This window comes from Lissotriton helveticus, chromosome 1_2 (genome assembly GCF_964261635.1).
Source record: "Lissotriton helveticus chromosome 1_2, aLisHel1.1, whole genome shotgun sequence".
In the NCBI taxonomy this organism is placed as follows: domain Eukaryota; kingdom Metazoa; phylum Chordata; class Amphibia; order Caudata; family Salamandridae; genus Lissotriton; species Lissotriton helveticus.
The window spans coordinates 429,159,265-429,185,250 of NC_136058.1; the positions used below are offsets into that span (position 1 = coordinate 429,159,265).

Genomic DNA, 25,986 nt, shown 5'->3' on the forward strand with positions numbered 1-25,986 from the left:
CTAGTGTGTGGTGCGGGGCTTCTATGCGTGTCAACATGCCACGTGTATAAAGGGTCAAAGAGAGAGCAGGGCAGCAGTTGAGGAGAAAGCAGCCTCCTGGTCACAGGAACGGGGATTGCGCTCGAGAAACTCAGGGATGCAAAGACCTCCCTCGGGTATTAAAGATAATTTTCGATGGCAGATATGGGGTTAAAGCACACTTGCCCAGCCTCGACCGTGCTCACTAATGTTTTGGGCTGATTAAAACTTTACTGAGTTTGAGCTTCAACTCGGGCACCTGCTTTATTTATATCTGGAAGTGCTTCCTGTTGAGGTTTAATTTTTGGCCCACAGGAAGCACTTACAGAGTTAAGGCAGGTGCCCGAGTTGAAGCTTACTTTGTAACCATTTTAGAATGGCGCCAGCAAGCACTCTGGCAGCTTGCCGGCGCCATTCTAAAATGGTTACAAAGTTAGCTTCAACTCGAGCACCTGCCTTAACTGTGCTTCGTGTGGGCTAAAAAAAAAAATCCACACGCTCGCGAATTCGCAAATTTTTCGGCAATTTAACGAGATTCGCGGATTGCAAAATTGCCGAACATTTGCACATTTCGTGAGCGGAGCGGATTTTGTGCCCATACTTAATACTCACAAGGCCGTGGTTCTTACTTCTTCTACAACACTTATTATGGCCTAGTTTGAAGTTTGTCCAACAGATTATTGCCTCAAAACTAGGGGTGGGCGAAAAATTCAGCTCCGCCGGCAGAGCTCGCAAATTTTTGCCCAGAGTGCGGAGTTCCAAAAAACTCCATGAAGTAACGCAGAACTGAGTTTTTTTTCTCAAGCAGTTCTCCAACCGTAAGGTGGTGAGTGCTTGTGAGAAAATATAATGCACTAGACCTCCTGGCGAGATTTCTCATTGCGGTAGGTCGCGGCAGGTCACGACCACTCGAGTGTAGAAATCTGCCACTCTTGTTGATGAAGCTGCCACTCGATTAGAATATCAATTAGAGCGGCAGAAAGCAGCATCGCCCTCTGGCGCAACGCGTAGTGCTGTTCGTGCTGATTTTACAGTGCAGATTAAACTCCTGGCACTACAAATCAGTGAGAGCAGCGCAACTAAACAAACTCTGCCACTAGCGGAAGTCTGCAGAGTGCGGCGGAGTTTCCCTGGCACTTCGTGGAATTCTGCGGAGTAAAACTCTGCAAACGACGCCAAGGCATTATCAAAACGTGACAGATATCCTGCCTGCCTTATTATAATTGCCACAGGATGTAATGCATTCTTAATGGGGCGGGCAGGATACCTGTCACGTTTGTGTTGGAATAAACCATCATCTGAAATCTAAATCAGGCCTTTGATGTACATTGCGTCCAGTGTGGCTAGCTGGGCTTGACGGATCTTGTGGTTTGTGGGTCTCTCACTGCTTTGTGGTCATTGCCAGGCAGACCTTCTGTCAGCTGTGCCCTGAGCAGATCTTCCTTCCAGGCAGGGACTTCCGTCAGCTGCACCTTGTGCAGATCTTCCTTTCTAGACTGGACTTCTGTCAGCTGTGCCTTGTGCAAATCTTCCTTCCAGTCAGGACCTCTGTCAGTTGCGCCTTTTGCAGATCTTCCATTCTAGGCAGGACTTCTGTCAGCTGTGCCTTGTGCATATCTTCCTTCCAGGCTGGACTTCTGTCAGCTGCGCTTTGTGCAGATCTTCCTTCCAGGCAGGACCTCTGTCAGCTGTGCCTTGTGCAGATCTTCCTTCCAGGCAGGACTTCTGTCAGCTTCGCTTTGTGCAGATCTTCCTTCCAGGCAGGACTTCTGTCAGCTGCGCCTTGTGCAGATCTTCCTTCCAGGTAGGAGTTCTGTCAGCTGCGCCTTGTGCAGATCTTCCTTCCAGGCAGGACTTCTGTCAGCTGCACTTTGTGCAGATCTTCCTTCCAGGCAGGACTTCTGTCAGCTGCGCCTTGTGCAGATCTTCCTTCCAGGTAGGAGTTCTGTCAGCTGCGCCTTGTGCAGATCTTCCTTCCAGGTAGGACTTCTGTCAGCTGCGCCTTGTGCAGATCTTCCTTCCAGGCTGGACTTCTGTCAGTCGTACTTTGTGCAGATCTTCCTTCCAGGGTGGACTTCTGTCGCTTGCACCTTGTGCAGATTTCCTTCCAGGCAGGACTTCTGTCAGCTGCACCTTGTGTGAATCTGCTTTCCAGACAACGGCTTATTTCCTCAAGGATCAGTTCAAAGGTCGGGAGAGGTAGAACTGGTCTAGGTCATCTTCTTTATTGCAGTTCAACTGGTCAAGCCACAGAGCTCGCGCTCTGAGACGAAGGAGAGTCTGGATTTCTGAGCTCTGTGAAACATTAAGACAGTTCTACGGTATCCAGCACATACTACAAGACTCCAAGAGTCAACGCTACAAGTGCTGCTCCAAGGTTTAATTCAACCAATGTATCTGAACATCCCCTGGCAAATGTCAACTAGAGAATAAACATCCTGCCTGCACCAGCAGAGTGCAGAAAGCTTTTCAAGCGCCTGGAGGTATATGGACTTTCTCTATCTGTCGAAGACTTTAAACCTTGGTACCATCGATCCCCTTCGGATAAGGTCCCCCATTTTGTTATCAGAATGTAACTCATCCTGCGCAGACACAAACCCTCTAGTCCGTATTGCATGAAGCTGGGTGGTTCTCACCCAAAAGAGGGCCCTCCACAAATTGCTGACATTTCTTACACCCCCTGGACAGCTGTGGCAACACACAGACTAACTACACCCCCTCAAGGATCACCATTCCATCTGCCAGGATAAAGACTCAGATCTTTCAACCTTCTCTGTTACCATCTTTGGAACGGCCCGTCTCTGGGATTTGTGGAAGCTCCATACTCAGTGAGCTCAGAGTTGCCTTGTAAAACCATCTCATGAGAGTGGAAGAAAAGAACATTAAGTGACACGCACTGCACAGACATGTAAATAATTCTACCATTATCATTCCGTGAACCATTGTCCTACTGCTGTTGTTTTGACATGGATGTTTTGCTGTCTATCACAGCAGCTTCTTCATTTAAAATCTTTTTCATCACTTTCTTTTCCATCATACCTATTTACCTATGTACTGTTTCTAACCCTACAACTTCAGACATGTTGTGCTGTCTGTTGCTTCATAAATGGGAAGTAGATTGCTACTGCTGTAGTGTAGTTCCTATATTCCCAATAGGCTCTGTGCATTTGAATAATATTTCCTATAGATTAGATGTAGGACTGAGGTCGACTAGGTCTCTTTCAAATATATTAGATTTAATTGAGAGTGTCAGCTAGCTCAGAGGTCACTAGAAACTTTCTCGAATTCACAAGAAGGGATTAGTTTCTGACAACCGCATAAACATGACAACTTTGTTTCCCAAGAATAACAAACATATCTCTAGAGTAGCGGAAACAATAGATAAGTATTTCACTCAGTCAATCATTGCATGCTTCGTTTCAACAGAGTTTGTAGAGAAATAGAGAGACGGGCATTTTCAATCAAAAGGTTTATTGAACAGTCTTCTTTCTCATACAAGAGAAGTGAACTGCTACAATCGTTAAGCAGACTGCAAAGTATAATGCGTACAGCGAGAATAGTATTATAAAATAATACTGTAAGAGCATTGTATGGTTTCTAAGCCATATAAAAATACATACATAAATACATAGGCTAAAATACTCAACTGATGCTTCTAAAATACGCCTACCCCGATGTACTTAACCTAAGTCTAGTTCAAGGGAAGAAGTAAGTATTGTGTAGAATAGGTTTAGATTTCTTTGCCAAGAATCTATCGAAGATTTCTCTAGGTTCTAATCAGCTCCATACCTTAGTTAGAATGAAGGAGGTCTGGTATCTCTGTCTCGGGACCCGATTTCCCAACACCCCACAAGGGGAGCTTGGAAACACTGGAGCTGGATTCTCGGCAGGAGAAGAGACAGCTTCCTGATCAGTGCGTCAACTGAAGGGTCGGCTTCCGTCGGCACTTGCTTTAGCGAGCTCTGTCGGGCAAGTAGAGAGTCGATCTGCTCCGAACCACTGTGTCTTGCTAGAGCAAGTGGAGGTATATTTATACCTCAAAGGTGTCTAGGAATGCCATAGTTTGACAAAAAGTCGGGCATAATAATGTTAGGAAAGAACCCCTAGGGAATAGTTGTTCTTTGCAAAGTACATGGGTTGTTGGACAAATCAATATTCGAGCATGGGAAAGTTCCCTAACTGCTTAAGTCGATTTTCCAAGAAATCGTTGTGACGTTTGTAGGTTGTGGGGTTTTAGGTTTAAACCTATAATAACTGATAAAACCCCACTGAAAGAAAAATAGCCCTAACCGGTGAAAACATATAAACACTGAAAAAACACCTGCATAACCACAAACTAAATGCCATTCAAAGAAAGGAAAAATAAAGTGAAAGAGTCATTTTGTTCTTACTGAAGGGGTCAATAAAATGTAACTTTGTTATACAAGCTAGCAGTAAGAAAGCCTGGCTAACATTATTCTGCTTGAGTTTTGTTCTTTAGGGATGCCACTAAAATATTTGTTCTTCTTCCTTTTACTTTTTTCAGTTTTACGGCCTTTGGTCTAAAGATGCAGGGTTTAGTTTTACGTTTTAGGTTTAGTTTAATTATTTTATAAACTGTAGAGAATCAGGACATATCAAACTCACATTTGATATTTTGGCTGCATTTGATTCTTTCACTGATAGGTAAAATGGCTAGTTTCATAAAAATCTTTCCTAATATGTGTCATCACATTCACCCACAGAGAATGGGTAAAAACCCTTAATACATCAGACCATAGTTTCTAGTGGGTCAGTATTGATAGTAGGTGAATTGCCAACACCTCAGGCTTCAAACATTAAATGCAGGTATAGTGACAAGTATATATATCACCAAGCATCTGGGATAGTGGTGCAAACGTGACACCAGACTTTTGGAAAACATGGAACACAGTGTCACTTATGCTCTGCAAAAAGGTTCTTTCCAAGTTCAACAAAGATTGGAGTGATATTGTTTGTACTTGCAGTGATTCAGCTACGTATATAAAAAATGTGTGTGATGACCTGTCAAAATTGATACCCGAGCTGAAGTGATTCCCTGAAGGAGATCCTTGCCACTTGTTAGATGGTATGCTGAAAGTATCTTTACAATCTTCCGAGTTAATGAGGGATGCTATTGACTTTTTAGTCCATTCTGGTGCACTGTTTTCTTATGCACAGGAACTAAAACGCAAATATTTATCATTTCATGCATTATGTGGCATCAAAGAAAGAGTCATCCCAACTGTGCCCCTTAGCTGAAGGGGCTATGAATGCTGAGAGGGCCTTTTCACAGAAGTTTACATGGGAAGGAAAGCGCGAGCGCACATGACCAAAGACTCACTGAAGAAGTATTGTATGGTGTACTACAATAAGATTAATTTGGAAAAATCTCTTTGGACCTCATATACACTATACGTACACTGTCTATTTACCATGTTCTTTCAGTGCAGAAAGCAAGCAATGATAAAAGCAAAACGTTCCATAAACACCGGAAAAACACTTTTTCTGTTGTTTTTAGTGGCGTGAAAATGTGTAACCACTGATAACAACTGTTTTTTAAGATATTGAAAACACTGAAAAAACCCCACCAGAATGTACCAAAAATAGAAACTGAAAACAGGACAGCCTAGACGTTTGGTACGGGTGGAAGTAGCCATGCCTGTATTTGGTCTGCATGGGATATGTCTAAATAAGTACTTGATTTCTATGCCTATATAAGGGCAGCGTGAATCATACCTATATAAGGGCATGAATCGGGAAAATTCACTCAGAGCCTAAAACGCCACACAACACTGCAGGAGGAGGGCAGTGTCCTTGCAGTCAGATGCACTTGATTGGGATAAAAGGTACCATGTTTGTTAGAAAAGCTGCAACTATTAGAATAATAACATACCAAAAGCAGCACATATAATGCAATACCAGACCAGGTACTAGAAAAACGTGACGCAAACAATGCAATAACACAGGCCAGGTGTTGTGACAACCTGACGCAAACAATGCAATAATACAGACCAGGCACTAGAAGAATCTAATGCAAACAATGCAATAATACAGGCCGGGCACTAGACGCAAACAATGCAATAACACAGGCCAGGCAGTAGGACTGATGCAAACAATGCAATAACACAGGCCGTGCACTAGATGCAAACAATGCAATAACACGGGACAGGCACCAAGAGAATCCTATGCAAACAATGCAATAACACAGGCCAGGCTCTAGAAGAATCTGATGCAAACAATGCAATAACACAGGCCTGGGTAGGAGTGTTCTGCTTAATTCAGATACTCTGTCCATCACCACCCCCTTTTTGAATCGTTTTGGCCACCACGAGTGTGGAAGGGTATGCTCAGATGTGAGTCCCTTGCTCACTGCACCATCAGGATTCAAGCATGCCGGGCCGAAGACGGCTGTAATGCCAGAAACCGGTCCCCGGAAGCTTGCGTCCTTTCCAGTAAAGAATTGGCTTGGTAGTTTGGTCTGCCCTGTTCCCATGATGCACTGGGCCAGGGACAGACTAATTTGCATGTAGCCAGGTTCTGAACTGGGATGGTGCAGTGAGCTAAAAAACGGTGATGGATCAAGCCCTGATCTGTTGACTGGGTAGGAGTGTTCTGCTTAATTCAGATACTCTGTGCATCACCACCCCCTTTTTGAATCGTTTTGGCCACCACGAGTGTGGAAGGGTATGCTCAGATGTGAGTCCCTTGCTCACAGCACCATCAGGATTCAAGCAAGCCGGGCCGAAGACGGCTGTAATGCCAGAAACCGGTCCCCGGAAGCTTGCGTCCTTTCCAGTAAAGAATTGGCTTGGTAGTTTGGTCTGCCCTGTTCCCATGATGCACTGGGCCAGGGACAGACTAATTTGCATGTAGCCAGGTTCTGAACTGGGATGGTGCAGTGAGCTAAAAAACGGTGATGGATCAAGCCCTGATCTGTTGACTGGGTAGGAGTGTTCTGCTTAATTCAGATACTCTGTCTATCACCACCCCCTTTTTGAATCATAATACAGACCAGGCACTAGAAGAATCTAATGCAAACAATGCAATAATACAGGCCGGGCACTAGACGCAAACAATGCAATAACACAGGCCAGGCAGTAGGATTGATGCAAACAATGCAATAACACAGGCCGTGCACTAGATGCAAACAATGCAATAACACGGGACAGGCACCAAGAGAATCCTATGCAAACAATGCAATAACACAGGCCAGGCTCTTGAAGAATCTGATGCAAACAATGCAATAACACAGGTCAGGCACTAGGAGAATCTGATGCAAACAATGCAATAACACGGGCCCGGCACCAAGATAATCTGATGCAAACAATGCAATAACACAGGCCAGGCACGAGGTGAATCTGATGCAAACAATGCAATAACACAGGCCAGGCACGAGGAGAATCTGATGCAAACAATGCAATAACACAGGCCAGGCACTGAGAGAATCTGATGCAAACAATGCAATAACACAGAACAGGCACTATGAGAATCTGAATGCAAACAATGCAATAACACAGACCAGGTACTAGGAGAATCTGATGCAAACAATGCAATAACACGGGCCGTGCACTAGATGCAAACAATGCAATAACACGGGCCAGGCAGTAGGGTTGAAGCAAATAAGGCAATAACACGGGTGAGGCACTAGGAGAATCTGACGCAAACAATGCAATAACATGGGCCAGGCAATAAGGTTGAAGCAAATACTACAAAAACATGGGTAAGGGACTAGAAGAATATGGTGGACACAATGCAATATCACAGGCCAGGCACTAGGAGAATCTGATGCAAACAATGCAATAACACGGGCCAAGCACCAGGAAAATCTGACTCAAACAATGCAATAACACAGGCCAGGCACCAGGATTGATGCAAACAATGCAATAACACGGGCGAGGGACCAGAAAAATCTGATGCAAACAATGCAATAACACAGGCCAGGCACCAAGAGAATCTGATGCAAACAATGCAATAACACATGCCAAGCACTATGAGAATCTGATGCAAACAGTGCAATAACACAGATCAGGTACTAGGAGAATCTGATGCAAACAATGCAATAACACGGACCGTGCACTAGATGCAAACAATGCAATAACACGGGCCAGGCACCAAGAGAATCTGATGCAAACAATGCAATAACACAGGCTAGGCACTAGAAGAATCTGATGCAAACAATGCAATAACACGGGCTAGGCACCAAGATAATCTGATCCAAACAATGCAATAACACAGGCCAGGCACTGGGAGAATCTGACTCAAACAATGCAATAACACAGAACAGGCACTATGAGAATCTGATGCAAACAGTGCAATAACACAGACCAGGTACTAGAATCTGATACAAACAATGCAATAACATGGGCAAGGCAGTAGGGTTGAAGCAAATAGGCAATAACACGGGTGAAGCACTACGAGAATCTGACGCAAACAATGCAATAACATGGGCCAGGCAATAAGGTTGAAGTAAATACTGCAAAAACATGGGAAAGGGACTAGAAGAGTCCGGTGGACACAATACAATATCACAGGTCAGGCACTAGGAGAATCTGATGCAAACAATGCAATAACACAGGCTAGGCACCAAGATAATCTGATGCAAACAATCCAATAATACAGGCCAGGCACGAGGAGAATCTGAAGCAAACAATGCAATAACACAGGCCAGGCACGAGGAGAATCTGATGCAAACAATGCAATAACACAGGCCAGGTACGAGGAGAATCTGAAGCACACAATCCAATAACACAGTCCAGGCACGAGGAGAATCTGAAGCAAACAATCCAATAACACAGTCCAGGCACTAGGTAAATCTGACACAAACACTGCAATAACACAGTCCAGGCACAAGGAAAATCTGATTTAAACAATGCAATAACACAGGCCAGGCACGAGGAAAATCTGAAGCAAACAATGCAATAACACGGGCAAGGCGCTAGGAGAATCTGATGCAGGTGAGCATGTAATACCTGGCGTGATCTAGTGTACTGTGTGGACAAGAGCGTGGGAGGGCAAAGACTAGTTTCATATGGACTGAAACATGGGCAAAATGAGCAATATTTTAAGGAAGTATTACCATATAGTAAATCATGCAGAGTCCGTTTTTTTGTTTTTGGGCCAGGTATGGGATATTACGTACTAAGGGGTGTCAGAGAGATTATAATCTTCCCTTCAAGGGTCATCTGCTTTACAAAGAATTTCAATACGAGGAGTGACTCTAAAAAGCAGCAACGGGGCAAGCAGTGAGAGGAGAGAATGCAGATTGTCACTAACGTTATGGAACAGCACACAACTTTAGAGGCTACTTAGATACAAGGGAGACACCTGAAATGGGCTCTGCACCTCACATGCATCCAGAACACGAAAGCGCCTTTACACACAGACCAATCATCCTAGGAGGGGCCGAGGGGAGACGTAACATCTAATCCCGGCTTTACCACTTTACCTAAAGATGCTGGAAATAAACACCAAATGTTACTTCTCGACAGGGCCACTATACAGGTTCTTATTCTGGGATTGTAGTCCCTCTGCCTCTCCCTCACAATCTCCACCACCCTACATGTGGTTTATTGCACTAGGAAACTGTGCAACCAGGAGACTACGTGTTTAACCCTGACCTACAATTTGTAAAATAGTGAGCTTCAGGAGTTACTAAGTACATTTATGCCTCTCCCCCCATTTATGTCCAAGATCGGGGTATTTACAACCATCCTAAAGTTGTAAGTAAAACTGTGCTTTTAAAAATGGGCCCAGACTGTGGTGATGTGTCTTTAACTAAAGATTCCTTCCAGCGACTCCTGGAATGTTGTTGTTGATGCGTCGCCAGGAGTGTTGTTGATGTGTGGCCAGGAGTGTTGTTGTAAATGTAAAATGTAAATTAATACTTGTATAGCGCACTACTCACCCGCAAGGGTCTCAAGGCGCTTGTACGAATACCGCTGTGGAACCCATCCTGGCTTTCCCTGTGAGGTGCCCACTCCTGGGCACCCCCAAAGTGGAGACCAGGCATCCTTAGCGTTGTGGGGTCCGTTGTGGAGATTAAGCAAGCTATTGCCCAGAGTTGCAGAGTGGAACTCCATGATTGGAATAGGCACTGAGGCGAGAATTATCAGGTCCGTGGAATTTGTGAGCCCAAGACCCGCCGTGGCGGGGAATTGAACCCTGGTCCCGGGCTAGACCTCTGCATCAGGGTCTGCCGCTCTTACCATTGAACCACACTTCTCCACTTCTCTCTTGTTGATGCGTTGCCATGAGTGTTCCCGACAGTTACGTTCCTGGTGCAGTTGGGTGTGTGGTGAATAAATCTTACCCTTAGCCTACCGATGACACAAGAGTTTGATTACCACATAGACATTGCCTCTGGTGGGGGGAGGGGTACACAGTGCCCACTCTCATGGACTATTCACCAGAATGTAACGTGGCCAAGTATTAACCTTTGGAAAAAGTAGTTCTGTGTTCATCAGACTTAAACTGTTTAGTACTAGGCAAATCCTCCTCTTTCTGTGCCTCTGTCCCCTTATCTGACAATGTATGTACCTAGAAGGAGGCTGGATGGAAGAAATAAACATGAAAGGCACGTTCCCAGCTCAAACCACCAGCATGGATTTCATTCACTCGTTCAGAGCTGCTTAACTGCAGGTCTCCGCACTGCATATCAGCATCTCTAAAGTCTAAAGGCAAACACTGTTGAAGCAAAAGGAGGGGCAGAGCCCTATGATTCTCTAGAGCCTAGGCCGCTCACTAGAAAACAACGACGAAGGACAGGACAGGACGCTAATAGGATAAACCGATCCAACTCAAATATGAGGTCAACGTATTATTTATCGCCTTAATGGTGCAAAAGTCACTCTGGAATGAAATCAATACTATTCGAATAATCAATGTTCGATTTATAATAGAGGCATTGCTGTGCTGCAATAAAGGAAATCAGCGGCAACAATAGCTATTCTCACACCAAAGTGTACTTATTTCAAGTTAGGTTTGCATATTTTACAAGAAGGGGATAAAGAGACAACTGATAGACAACATTACAAAGCTTACCGACTTGCCTTATAAAGGTTACTGGTACTTTTAGAACCACACAAAGGTTAAGGAAAAGCAGAAGTATCAAGTTAGACAGTGTATCCGCAATGATGAACAATAACCCCTTATTAATAGTGACCACATAACAACAGTCTCCAGGTAGGAGTGCCTAATTACAAAAGACCTGCTAATACGGTGAACGACTACAGTGACTATGACATTGGTCTATCAAAACATTTGAATTCTGCGTTTGTTCTTTTCATTAGGTGTTGATCCTGGAAGATATAGGCTGATGGGGTTCGGGCTTGTGCTTTATGCACGCTTCAGGAATTTGCAGAACGAATGTCACCCAAACATCGCACCATTTGAGGAGGCCATTGGGGTGAGAGTTGGTCGCTTAAAATGAAGCGCCATGATAAAAGAACTGTTCGAAGAAGCACTGGGGTTACTAGCTTCTCAAAAGGGCATGTCCTCTGTTTAGATAGCTGTCTAGAGGGCCAGAGACCTGGGGGGGGGGCATCAATGTAAGCTAACTTGTAACTCCTGGGTCAGTTTGCTTGTTTGGTGGCTGCAAAGAATCGTAGTATGCTGATATGGTTGGGTTGCTAACACGATCCACAAACTGGCATGTGGACACTCACTTCGGGATCCTTGCTGCCACCCAACGAGCAGGACTTTTATAGCTGAGATGTGTGCACCCAGCCAGGCTGTTCCAGTTGTGCTGGCATCACCGAGCTGCACTAGAGGAGTGCAGACAATGGAGCAGACCACCCGAGGGCGCGACAAACCTGGAGGTTCACGGTGACAAAGAGTAATTCTTTTTAAGATTACTGTGAGGGTGTTACCAGTACTTCTTTAATGCAGTATTTTCATGGAAACCTTAAAAAAAGGTTAACACTAGCTACAGTATGATTGCGGTAACTAAACATGTAACATCTGATAGCACAGTAAGAATTTACACTTTTTCTCTTTTTACAAATTAGGCTCGACTGATCTTATACTCTGTACAGCCCATCCTATAATTTGTGTAGCCTATTTTATATTTAGTTTAATTCTTTCTTTAAACTATTGGCTTTCCTATTCAAAGTGCTGTCTCTCACGGGCAGACGTCACAGCACTGTAAAAATATACAAGTCACTATTCCCTAGTGCACCAACCAGGATTCAAATTAGCGACCCTCCAGTTTGAGACGAAGACATCAGAAATTATAACACTAAGCCCAGTGCCCCAGGCGATCTGAATGGCATCTGAGTTGAGCCCATTTACGTAAACGCAGGCCATAGGCTGTGTGCCCAGCAGCTTCATACGTGATCTCAAACTCCCTGACATACCAAGCCGCCTAAACGTCTCGATCATAAAAGGCTACTCCAGGGAGTCAAACGCCTTATCGGCATCAGCTGACTTCATGTTTGGGTTTACCTAATGCAGCACTGCGAATACCATCCGTAGATGAACCGCTGTGGATTTATGTGGGACAAATCCCAACTCTACAGAGGAGACTATTTTCTCTAGTAGGAGGGATAGCCGAGTCGCATTACCTCAGGCAGGAATTTATTATCACTGTTACGCAGTGGCAGAGGGTGATTAGATGTACACTTACAGGGTCTTTTCCAGGCTTAGGGGGCACTGATATGACTGCATCACTTATAGACGCCAGCAACACACCGCCCTTCAATGCCTCGGCATAGACCTCCTGGATAGGTAGCACCTCGACTGAACCCCCGGCCCAGGCCAGGCCTCAACTCCTCTGCACTCCCTGAACAGGTCTCACCTCCTCAGCACAGTACAGGCCTCACCTCTTCTGCACCCCCTGGACAGGTGTCAGGGTGCAGGAAAAAGGAATCAAAGCTCTTCTTTGTCTCGCAGTATCTGCCATTGAACCGGCATTGCAAAGATCACCCGCTCGCAAAAGGTCGTGGGTGATTATAGCACGGACCCGGGCATTCTCCCCCTGTACTACCAACAGGGAAGACTGCGGTAGAAGTTGCCGGCCTAGTCCTGAGTTCCTGGACACGGGCATGAGGTCTAGACCAGCTGTGAAGTGCGCCGGTTGATTTTAGAACCGAGGCACTTCACCAACGGATTTTCAGAGATTAGTCACGTTCTTTCTGTAGTCTAGTTTGATAGAAATAGTGCCATTTTGTGCCAGGCTTAGGCGCAGGTTAGAGCACTTCGGTGCGTCGGTTAGTTAGTTCGATAATTTAGAACTAGAGAGAAATACCAATTTAATGTAAATAGGAAAAAAGAAAAATAAAGAGAAGATTTAATACTTACCCATTGAATACTTCAGTTCCTGATTTCTTCGTTGCTTGGTTGGCAGCGGAAGCTCCAGAAGGTTTCTAAGGGAGAAGAAAGAAGAATTCAGAAAATAAGAAAGTAAGGCAGAGAGTGAATGAACGAATGAGTGAAAAATAATAAATGAACCCACAGAGTTAAAGGGTGCTAAAATGTTGTTTATAATGCAGGTTATCAAAGAATAAAATACTTATATTGAAGAATAGATGAGGAGTAAAAGCCACAGGCACTCTGGGTAAGGAAATAGAGAGAGAGAGAGAGAGAGAGAGAGAGAGAGAGAGAGAGAGAGAGAGTAAGAAAGTGGAGAAGGAATTGAAGGAAATTAGTAATGGTGTGCTTTTCTGGTACATCGATTTCCACTCATGCTTGAAGAGAGAGAGGGAGTAAGAAAGGCATAAAACGGAGTTCGGCAGAAAGTAAGAAGTAGAGTGGAAGAGCCAGAAGGTCAGGCAGTCTCTTCTCTGTCCCATTCCCCTTTCCTCCGGCTGGGTTCGCACGGCCACTAGTTATCTCTTCAGTTGGTGGCTGGGCTGTGGGAAAACCAGTGGTGGAATTTGGAAAATCTCATCGTTCTGCTCCTGGGACTGTCGGCACTGTGAGTAACCACGACCCTTGACAGAGTGAAGTGCCCACGTCAATACTCACCCGATCAGAATGGCTAAAGGGATCAATTAAAAAAATTTAGGAAATATTCTTAATGAGATTCAACAAGAATTGATAGTAGTCAGGGAGAAAAATAAGGTAATCAAATTTGTAATGAAGGCCCAAATTTTCTTAACTCAGTGCTCATTGTACTTCATGTGTCAGCCCACTGTCTTCCCAGATGCACAATCTCGTATAGCTTTCATCTTGTCGTATCTCAATGGAGATGCAGCTTCATGGTCAATGCCCCTGGTCACCCAAGATTCACCAATTTTATATAACTTTGAGGAATTCAAGAAAGAGTTTTTGCGAATTTTTGATTGTCGGAAGGAGGCACAGGCTACGGATAATGAATTACTGGAGTTGAGGCAAGGGAATCAAGAGCTTGTCACTTACCTGGCCAAATTTAACAAACTTGTTGTAGAAACTGAATGGCCGAAGGCCAAAAGGGCAGCCTTGTCCTATCTGTGTTTGAAAGATGACTTAAAGGATGCTTTGTCACAGATCCCAAATCGCCCTACAGAAGTTTCAGCTTTGATTGATCTCGTTTTAGAGATAGACTATCGACAAACGGAAAGAAGGGGTGAAAGACGCCGTGAATTTCGGCCCAGTGTACCACGCTTTGACCGGGTCAGAGCAGAGGTTGTTAAATCTGGTAATAAAGAACATGGAGTCGAACCTATGCAAATTGAAACAATTAGAGGCCCCCTTTCCAAAGAAGAGAAAGAAAAGCGTCGACAGAATAATCTATGGCTTTATTGTGATATAAGTGGACATTTTGTAAAGGAATGTCCCAAGAAGCCAAAAACCTTCAGGAAGGAAAACTCTCTGCACCACCAGTAGAAGGAGTTGAGCTGGTGGTTGCTAACAAGGATACAACTTCAATTTCTCATCAAGTGGGCAATACTCTACAATCTTCCGCTCCACACCTCATTCTGACGATGACCCTAAGATTTCGAGACAGAGTTCTTTCAGGAATGGCCGTGATGCTGGACTCCGGTGCTACGGGGAACGTTTGTCACCTTAAATATGCCTCGAAAATTGGTCTGAGGCATTACCTAAAAAGAGAAGTGCGGCAGTTAGGGCTGTTGAGGGTACAAATGTATCTTCCGGCCCAATAACCAGTCACACGGAAGTTGTGGAACTTGTCTATGTCAAAGGTCAAAAGGAAGAGTTGTTACCTCGAAACCGGGCCGGGCCTCGGATGCTTGTTTCCGTTCTGGGAAGGACATGGCTTTTGTAGTTCGGACTGGACTGTTCCCATGGGGCAACAGGGTCAGCGCTGATTTGCATATCGCCATTGTCTAACCCAGGGTGGTGTGGAGTGGAAAAACGATGGATTTGGGCCCAGATCTTTTGACTGGGGTGAATGTGTGACATTGATCCACATTCTGTCCATCATTGTTGTTTTTGCAGTAAAAGGTCAAAAGGAAGACATTCAATTGAACTTGATCGGTGCTCCGCAGTTTGGAATCATCCTGGGTTTGACTTGCTTAACTGAACACAACCCAACAATTAAATGGAGTGATTGAACCGTGAAGTTTAACTCAAGTTATTGTTTGGAGAATTGCTTCAGAGAAAAGCAAAAAGAGCAAGATGGAAATCCAGCGGCTTTATTATGCGAGCAAAAGATGATGGTGTGTGAGGGGCAAACTGTGAGTATTCCAGTAGAATATCAAGAGTTGCTGAAGTTTTCAGTGAATTGGATTCAAAGAAGTTGCCCTCACATCGGTCGTATGACTGCAAAATTCGATTTGGAACCTGGATCTAACCTTCCTTGTAGCCAAATGTATGCGCTTACTGAAGCTGAAAACCGGCATCTTAAAGATTACATTCAGAAATACTTAGAAAACGGGTTCATACGACCATCACAGTCCCCCGTTTCTTCACCGTTATTTTTTGTTCCGAAACGTGACGGAGATCTGAAAATGTGCATAGATTATTGTGCATTGAACAAGATTACAATAAAGAATCGTTATCCTCTTCCCATGATTTCAGTTCTTCTTGATCAACTAAAAGATGCCAAAATCTTCATGAAGTTAGATTTACAGGAAGTGTGCCATTTAATTTGAGTGAGAAGTGGAGACAAGTGAAAAACAGCATTCAGAACAAAGTATGGATTATATGAGTACCAAGTGATGCCCTACAGTTGAGCAACGCTCCTGCAGCGTTCCAGTACTTCATTAATGATGTCCTGAAGGAGTTCATTGATCAATGCGCGATTGTTTACATCAAAAACATTTTGATTTATTCCTCATCAGAAGAAGATCGGCAACAGGTCAAAAGAGTTTTGCATTGCCTGAAGGAAAGTGAGCTTTACGTAAAACTTGAAAAATGCGCTTTTGGGGTGAAACGTGTGGATTTCTTGGGATTTGTAATTGCCCCAGAAGGTCTTACCATGGATGCTAAAAAGAATGAGATGTTCTTAAATCGGCCTCCTCCAACCTCAGTGAATGAAATACAGAGCTTCATCGGGTTTGCAAATTTCTATCGCAGATTCATTCGAGAATTTTTCCCGAAGGTACCTCCAATTACTAAATTGCTATGGAAAGGAGTACCTTTTTAATAGTCAGCCGAGGCAGAAGATGCTTTCCAGTTCTTAAAGAAGAGTTTTTCCACTGCGCCAATTCTGCTACATGCGTATCCTACCCAACCGTTTTACCTGGAGACTGATGCTTCTGAACAGGCCATCGGAGGGGTACTTTCACAGAGACACTAAGAGACCGAACAGTTGAATCTGGTGGCATATTACTCTAGAAAATTGCAACCAGGGGAAATAACTGATACTATTTCAGATAAAGAACTCCTTGCTTTCAAAGATGCCTTCCAAGAATTGCAACATTACCATCTCAGAGCAAAACATGTGGTGCATATGCTCTCCCTATTATAAATTAATGTATTAATCAGTGGTTCCATGTTTGGCTATTTGGTTTACTTATCAGACCCTAGTCTAGTGCACTAAGTGTGCCCAGGGCATGTAAATCCAAATGCTGCTGGTGGGCTTGCAGCACTGGTTGTGCCACCCACAGAAGCAGCCATGTAAAATGTGTCTAAGGTCTGCCATTGCAGAGCCTGTGTGCAGTCTGGTACTGTCATGCTGACTGGGCAAGTGCACCCACTTGCCAGTCCCTTAACCTTCCCTTTTCTTCAGATCAGATACCCCTAAGGTAGGCAGGGTGCATTGTAAGTATAAGGTAGAGCAAGCCCTGATATGTGTGGCATGTCCTAATAGTGAATTACAACCATTTTCGTTTTTCACTATTGCAACGCTACCTGTTCTCCATAGGCCGGAATGGGCTGTTAGACTTGTTACATTTTATAATCCTAACCGACCCCAAGAACATGGTAGAAAATGGAGTTTAGTAATAGTATGCCTGAACTCAGAATAATAAAACACATCTTTTAGTGAAGGTTATTTTAATATTCTGTGTTTGCAAATACCACTTTTAGAAAGTAGGTATTTGCTTGTCTAACTATTCAAACCTGCCTCTGCTAGTTTGTGTATTCCTTTGTCTGGTTTTGTGAGTGACAGGGCTGGGGGCTTCCAAGAGACAGGATGAGTCACCCAGTGGTGAATAGAGAGATCTGCATCTAGATGGGAGGGAGGAATTGCACCTGAACTCTGAATAGGGTTGTGCCTGCCTTCCACAATGCTGGCTCCACCTCCTGGGGAGCGGCTGATGTCTCTGCCCTGCACACTGAAAGAAGAGAAGGAGTCATGTAAACAAAGTGCTCCAGGACTGCACTTGCCTTCCACAATGCTGGCTTCCCCTCCTGTGCGGCGTCTGATATGCATGCCCTGCACTGTGAAAGGAAAGGAGAAGTCTGGTAAACAGAGAGCTTCAGAACTGGTTTGGATTGGGCAAAGGCCCGTCTCCACTCAGAGAACAAAGTATTTTGCGGTATAAATATTGGGACCCTGATCCCATGGAATTAGATCACTTTGGACTACAAGAAGAAACCTTTACTGAGGAGAGGAACCTGAAGAAACTGAGGAGAAACTATTCCCAAGCTGAAGTGCTGCTTGGGGGATTGGCCTGCAGTGGTTGCCTGACTGCCCAAGAAAGGAGAAAGGAACTTTGTGTACTTTGCTTTCAACTTGTGAAGAATCTCCAAGGGCTTGGAAAAGAGCTAGCCTCCTGCTGAAGTCTCAGGGACAACAGACTTCAACCTCCAGCTCCCCAGAGTTTTTGTGGAAGTGCCTGCTGCTGTTTCGGGCCTTCTGAGGAACTGCGTGTCGCAAGGAGCTGGAAGCGCGACTCAACGAGAAGAAGCGTGTTGCCGTCGCTGTGCCTGCCGTCGCAACTCCGAAGGAGGGTGTCGCCACTGGAACTCTCACACTGCACTGCATCGGAGAGAAGCGTGCCGAAACGAAGAGGAATCGTGTCGCCGTCGCAACTCCGAAGGAGGGTGTCGCCGCTGTAGTTGATGCACTGCAACGCATCAGGAGAAGATTCTCGCAACGAGGTCGGAGCGTGTTGCCGTCGCTGTGCCTGCTGTCGCAACTCCGAAGGAGGGTGTCGCCACTGGAACTGTTGCATTGTACCGCATCGACCAAGAGCACCTCGCATCCCTCGAGAAGCGCGCCGCCGTCGGAGCTGCTGCCGTCGCATCTTGGATTTCGCCGCTGTAGTTGTCGCATCGTGTGGAAGCTCCACGCATCGTGGGAGAAGAGCGTCGCCGCTGGAGCTGCTGCCGTCGCATCTTGGATGTTGCCGCTGTAGTCCACGCATCGAACCGAGAACTTCTCGCATCCCCGAGAAGCGTGCTTCATCTGGAAGATCTTCACGTCTTTATTTCTTTGCACCTAAACTTTGTCACATTTCCCATTGCTGCGACATTGCTTGTCGTGGAAGCGCAATGCAACCTAAGGTACATTGACGCTAGAGTGTCGCATCTAAGAACTGAACTGAATTAAGCTTAAATCTACCATCTTAAAGTAATCATAGTGTGTAGTTTTGTCGTTTATGGTCTTGTGGTAACTCTATATAAAGTCTACTTATTTTTTATATAAAACCTGTGTGGTGTCCATTTGTAGTGTTGTCACTGGGTTACTGTATGTGGTCACAACTGCTTAACTTACAACGCCTCTGAAATAAGTCTTGACTGCTCATGCCAAGCTACCTAGAGGGTGAGCAGGGGTTATTTTAGGAGAGTAATCCCCTTGTCCTGACTAGAGGAGAGGGTCCCTGCTTGTCACAAGTACCTACCTGTGCCAACCAGAGACCCCCAAATCTAACAGAGATCAAAAGATAGTTCCTGAAACTAAGATCATTGGAGCCACTAGTGAGAAAACTCTCGTAGACAAGGTCAATGAAGCCTTAACTTCTGAAGAAATGCGGACCTGGGCAGAGAAGGAGTCAACTCGAAAAATTGTTGATGGATTACCGTTTCATTCTAAGGCCTTGTACTTACCAATCAAATAACTTCAACAACAAGCATTGATCGACTGTCATGACAGTCCATTGGCTTGTCACCGTGGAATCCATCAAACGAGGAGTTGTTAAGGAAACAGTTTTGGTGGCCAGGGTTGTCCAAAGATGTTCGAGTTTATGTCGAAGGCTGTGAGATTTGTGCAATGGGGAAGACAGATAAGCTGGCTCCTCAGGGTTTATTGAGACCTTTGCCTACCCCACCATTTCCCTGGCACACTGTGACTATGGATTTGATTGTTGAATTGCGTTCTAGTCAGGGATTTAGGGCCAGATGTAGGTAAGTCTGTTTTACCGATTCATAAATACCGAATTTTACCGATTCGGTATTTATGAATCGGTAAAATAGAAGGGGGGAAATTTAGGTAGAATAGGTAATTGAATACCGATTCTGTAAGAATCGGTATTTACCGAATCGGTAAATACTGATTCGGTAATGGCCATTGATTCCTATGGGCATTGAAGCCCATAGGAATCAATGGGCATTACCGAATCGGTATTTACCGATTTGGTAAATACCGAATGTTGCAAGGGTGCAGGGGGTGTCACTTTGACACCCTCTAGCACCCCGAATTCAGGCATGTGTGCCATGTGGCACACATACATGCCCTAAGGGCATGTCTGTGTGTCACATGGCACAGGTGTGCATGCACACATGTGCATGCACACCTGGATTCAGTATTTTACCACCCAATTGGATTGGGTTGTAAAATACCGATTCTTAAAGCCCTGTGGCACTCTGACATGTGCCAGCTACATCTGCATTTACAGAATCGGTATTTTACCGAGTTTGTATTTACCGATTCGGTAATTTTACCGAATCGGTAAATACAGAATCGGTAAAATACCGATTCTGTAAATGCATGCCCTACATCTGAAAACCCTAATACCGGTCGGAAACGGCCAAAATCGTCCGTTTCCGACCGGTATTATGGCTCCTACATCTGGCCCTTAGTTCAGTATTAGTCATAGAAGACGCCTTCTCAAAAATGGAGCATTTTGTTGCCCTGAAAGGGAAGTCATCTGCAAAACAAATAGTCACACAATTCAATCAAAGTGTTATTAAGATACATGGCATTCCAAAGGTTTTGATCACAGATCGTGGATCTCAATTTCTATCCCATTTTTGGAAGGCTTACACAAGGGGTTTGGGAATTGAGACACGTTATTCAACAAGTTTTAATCCACAAACAGATGGTCTATCTGAAAGGGCCAATCAAGAGTTAGAAAAGTATCTCATACTGTTTCTCTTGGATCAAGAGGGAGAGTGGCCTGATCTTCTTTGGAACGCAGAGTTTGCACATAATAATGCTAAGAATGCCTATACTGGTTTTTCCCCTTTCTACTTGAATTATGGAACGCATCCAAATTCCTCTAAAGAAGTGTCGGTGTCTGCAGCACAAAACTTTGTTCAGCATCTTAGCAAGGTACACGAGTCTCCCACCAAGAACTTAATGAAAGCTAAGGAACGCTACGTTATGTTATGTTATGTTATGTTATGTTATTTATTCTTTTATATAGCGCAACGGTTACTCAAAAAGAGTGTCCCGGCGCTTTAGGTAAAGAGGGGCTGCTACGCAATAACATAACACAGTAAAAGAGTATAAAAAACTGACAGATAAAAGCAAGGGCTACTAAAAATACCTACTGCTACAAGCAAAGTGCAGATAAAAAAAGAAGACCTGAACTAGATTTGAGTACAGGGGACAGGGTTTGGTTAAGCACAAGAAACCTAAAGCTTAAAGAAAATAGAAATTTTCAAACCCGATTTATAGGTCCATTTCTTGTGGAGCAAGTGAATCCAATGACTTTCAAACTAAAACTACCAACACAGCTAATAAAAAACACCCAGTGTTTCATGTTTCCCATCTTAAAAAGGTTTCACCCCATTTGAAAGAATTGAGAAACAGAGAACCTATTTTAGTGGAAGGACAAGAAGAATTTGAAGTTAAAACAATCCTAGTTTCAAAGTCCATTCGAGGGAAAATCTTCTATCTTGTAGACTGGAAGGGTTTTGGCCCAGAGGATAGTTCAAGTTCAAGTTCTGTCATTTATAAAGCGCACTACTCACCCAGAGGGTCTCAAGGCGCTTGGGGGAGGGATCCTTATTTGTCGAATAGCCAGGTTTTAAGTTCTTTTCTGAAGGAGATGTGGTTATGAGTAAGGCGGAGGTGAGTGGGGAGTGAGTTCCAGGTTTTGGCAGCCAGGAAGGAGAAGGATCTACCACCCATAGTGGATTTCCGGATGCGTGGGACTGCGGCGAGGGCTTGATTGGACGATCTTAGTTGGCGGGTGGGTGAGTAGAAGGACAGTCGAGTGTTGAGGCATTCGGGTCCTAGATTATATAGTGCCTTGTGTGCGTGGGTGAGAAGACGGAATGTAATTCTCTTGCTGACGGGAAGCCAGTGGAGGTCTTTTAGGTGTCCGGTGATGTGATCTTGGCGAGGGATGTCTAATATGAGTCTCGCTGATGCGTTTTGGATGCGTTGGAGTTTTTTCTGGTACTTTGCAGAGATTCCGGCGTATAGTGTGTTACCATAATCCAGTCGACTCGTGACCAGTGCGTGGGTGACAGTCTTTCTTGTCTCGAGGGGGATCCAGCGGAAGATCTTTTTGAGAATGCGAAGTACGTCGAAGCAGGAGGATGAGACTGCGTTGACTTGTCTGGACATAGAGAGAGAGGAGTCTAAGATGAAGCCTAGGTTACGTGCGTGGTCTGTGGGTGTGGGTGCTGTGCCCAGAGCGGAAGGCCACCAAGTGTCGTCCCAGGCAGAGGTGGAAGATCCTAGGATGAGCACCTCCGTTTTGTCTGAGTTGAGTTTTAGGCGGCTATGTTTCATCCATTCGGCTACTTCTTTCATGCCTTCGTGAAGATTGGTGTTGGCGGTGTTGGGGTCTTTGGTGAGGGAAAGGATTAACTGGGTGTCGTCGGCGTAAGATATGATGTTGAGGTTGTGTTGGCGCACGATGGATGCGAGTGGGCTCATGTAAACGTTGAAGAGGGTGGGACTGAGTGATGATCCTTGTGGTACTCCACAGATGACTTCAGTGGCCTCTGAGTTGAATGGGGGAAGTCGGACTCTTTGAGTTCTCCCGTCGAGGAATGAGATGATCCAGTCCAAGGCTTTTCCTTGTATGCCGATGTTGCTGAGGCGTTGTATGAGGGTGTTGTGGCAGACTGTGTCAAAGGCGGCGGAGAGGTCGAGTAGAATGAGGGCCTCTGTTTCTCCGTTATCCAGTAGTGTTCGGATGTCATCTGTTGCTGCAATGAGGGCGGTTTCGGTGCTGTGTTTGGCTCGAAATCCGGATTGAGATGGATCGAGGGAGTTGTTGGATTCAAGGAAGGCGGCGAGCTGGCTGTTGACGGCTTTCTCAATGACTTTGGCGGGGAAAGGGAGGAGGGATATGGGTCGGTAGTTTTTAAGTTCAGAGGGGTCTGCTGTGGGTTTCTTCAGGAGGGCGCTGAGTTCGGCGTGTTTCCAGCTTTCTGGGAAGGTGGCCGAGTTGAACGAGCAGTTGATGACATCACGGAGATGGGGTGCGATGATGGAGTCAGCTTTGTTGTAGATGTGGTGGGGGCAGGGGTCGGTTGGCGAGCCAGAGTGGATTGAGTTCATTAGGCGAATGGTGTCTTCAGTGGTGATTGGGTTCCAGACGCTGAGGTTGTTGGTTGGCGGTGTCGGATCTGAGGAGGGTGGGGGGGGTTGAACGCTGGGAGTGTTCTCGAAGCTGTTGTGGATGTCGGCGATTTTGTTGTAGAAGAAGGAGGATAGCGCCTCGCAGAGGTCTTGGGAAGGAGTGATGTCGTTAGATGCTGCGGTGGGGTTGGTGAATTCTTTGACGATGTTGAAAAGTTCCTTGCTGTTGTGGGCGTTGTTGTCGAGATGATCCTTGAATGCTGATTTCTTGGTGGATCGAATCAGTTGGTGGTGTTTGCGGGTGGCTGCCTTGAGGGTGGCCATGTTGTCGGTGGTTGGGTTTTTTCTCCATGTTTTCTCCAGGGTGCGGCACAGTTTTTTGGATTTTTTAAGGTCATTATTGAACCAGGGAGCCTTTTTGCTGCTTGGTTTGATCTGGTGCTTTTTCAGGGGTGCTAATTCGTCAGCACTGTGGGTGATCCATTGCTTGAGATTAGTGGCCGCTTGGTTTGGGTCCAATGAGAGGGTGGGAGGGTTTTGGTTGAGTGAAGTGAGGAGTTGGTCGGAGGTGATTTTGTTCCAGTTTCTTCGAGGAATAGGATGTGGGCGGTTGTGGGTCAGGGTGATTTTGTAGCTGAAGTGAACACAGCTATGGTCCGTCCAATGGAGAGCTGTGGTGCGATCGAAGGAAATGTGCTTGCTGGAGGTGAAGATAGGGTCGAGCGTGTGTCCGGCTACATGGGTGGGGGTGTCAACAAGTTGTTTGAGTCCGAGATTGTCCAGGCTTTCCAGAAGGGTGGATGTATTGCTGTCGTGTTTGTTTTCGAGGTGGTAGTTGAGGTCTCCTAGTAGAATGTAGTTCTCGGAGGCGAGGGCATGAGGGCTGACGAAGTCAGTGATGTCATCGCTGAATTGAGTGCGGGTTCCTGGAGGCCTGTAAATGAGAGTGCCTCTAAGTGTGGTCTTAGGGTTGGTGTGGATTTGAAAGTGGAGATGTTCGGCGGTTGCAAGATTGTCGTCGGAGCTGGTCGTGATTTTGATGGTGTTTCTGTGGATGATGGCGATGCCTCCTCCAGTTTGTTTGGTGCGGTCTTTACGGATAATCTTGTAAGCGTCAGGTATGGCTATGGCGATGTCGGGTGCTGATGATGTGTTCATCCAAGTTTCTGTAATGAAGGCGATGTCCGGTGACGCAGTGTCAAGTAGGTCCCAGAGTTCAGTTGCGTGTCTGTGGACCGAGCGGGTGTTCAGCATGAGGCAGTTGAACTTGCAGGAGAGGCAGGCGAATGGGCCGTGGGTCAGTCCTGGGGTGACATTGCAGCAGTGTGGTGAGCGTCCGGGGTTGAGGGCGAGGAGAGTTGCGGCATTATAGGTGAGTCTGGTGGGCTGGGTACGGCGGGGACCAGGGGGTATGGCGCTGGGTGCGGTCCAGGCGTGGACGGGCGTAGACGGGCTTACCTTTGGCGCACCTTCGGCGCGACCGCTGCGCGTAAACGCTGCGCGCAAAAGCAGCTGTCATATGTGGATAGTGGGGTGGGGAGGGGGGAGGGAGGAGCAGCTGGGAGCGGGGCGGAGAGAGCTGGGCTGGGAGTCACAACAACAAACTACAAGATGGCTGCGAGCCAACTCTAACACGACGAGATTGGGGCACAATGGCAGTGGAAATGCACAAGCACAATCGGGCACAAAACGATTATTCAGTCAAGGCAGCAAATTGATAGGTGATGAATGCGCACTTTAGCAGAATAGCGCTGTGATACAAGTCTATTGCACTATGGCGCTACGATAATGCACACAATAAAACACAAGTAATGCGAGTTAGGCGCTGTGATACAATTCTACTATACTATGGCGCTACAATAATGCACACAAATTGAACCCAAGTAATGCGAGTTAAGCGCTGTGATGCAATTCTACTGCACTATGGCGCTACGATAATGCACACAAATTAAACCCAAGTAGTGAGAGCTAAGCGATATTGATAACAGGCAAAGAGCGATCTGGCAGTCTCGTGCTACGATACCAGCTTCTGGGTCAGGGCTGGGAGCAGTGTGGGGGAGCAACCGCCGTCGAGGATCTCAGGACGGTCACAGCGCTGGATAGGAACGGTGGAGCCTAACTACAGTGGGAGGGAGGAGCAGCTGGGAGCGGGGCGGAGAGAGCTGGGCTGGGAGTCACAACAACAAACTACAAGATGGCTGCGAGCCAACTCTAACACGATGAGATTGGGGCACAATGGCAGTGGAAATGCACAAGCACAATCTGGCACAAAACGATTATTCAGTCAAGGCAGCAAATCGATAGGTGATGAATGCGCACTTTAGCAGAATAGCGCTGTGATACAAGTCTATTGCACTATGGCGCTACGATAATGCACACAATAAAACACAAGTAATGCGAGTTAGGCGCTGTGATACAATTCTACTATACTATGGCGCTACGATAATGCACACAAATTGAACCCAAGTAATGTGAGTTAAGCGCTGTGATGCAATTCTACTGCACTATGGCGCTACGATAATGCACACAAATTAAACCCAAGTAGAGCGAGCTAAGCGATATTGATAACAGGCAAAGAGCGATCTGGCAGTCTCGTGCTACGATGCCAGCTTCTGGGTCAGGGCGGGGAGCAGTGTGGGGGAGCGACCGCCGTCGAGGATCTCAGGACGGTCACAGCGCTGGATAGGAACGGTGGAGCCTAACTACAGTGGGAGGGAGGAGCAGCTGGGAGCGGGGCGGAGAGAGCTGGGCTGGGAGTCACAACAACAAACTACAAGATGGCTGCGAGCCAACTCTAACACGACGAGATTGGGGCACAATGGCAGTGGAAATACACAAGCACAATCGGGCACAAAACGATTATTCAGTCAAGGCAGCAAATCGATAGGTGATGAATGCGCACTTTAGCAGAATAGCGCTGTGATACAAGTCTATTGCAC

At 45.7% G+C, this 25,986-nt stretch overlaps 1 protein-coding gene across 1 annotated transcript in view; it reads right to left on the minus strand.

Moving 5' to 3' along the window:
* Positions 1-25,986, minus strand: part of LOC144808003 (uncharacterized) — a 53,239-nt gene that overhangs the window by 6,539 nt on the left and 20,714 nt on the right. Inside the window, exon 3 of the mRNA XM_078673572.1 lies at positions 13,315-13,379. The gene's annotated coding sequence lies outside the window, so the exon portion shown is untranslated. The remainder of the gene's footprint in view (positions 1-13,314; positions 13,380-25,986) is intronic.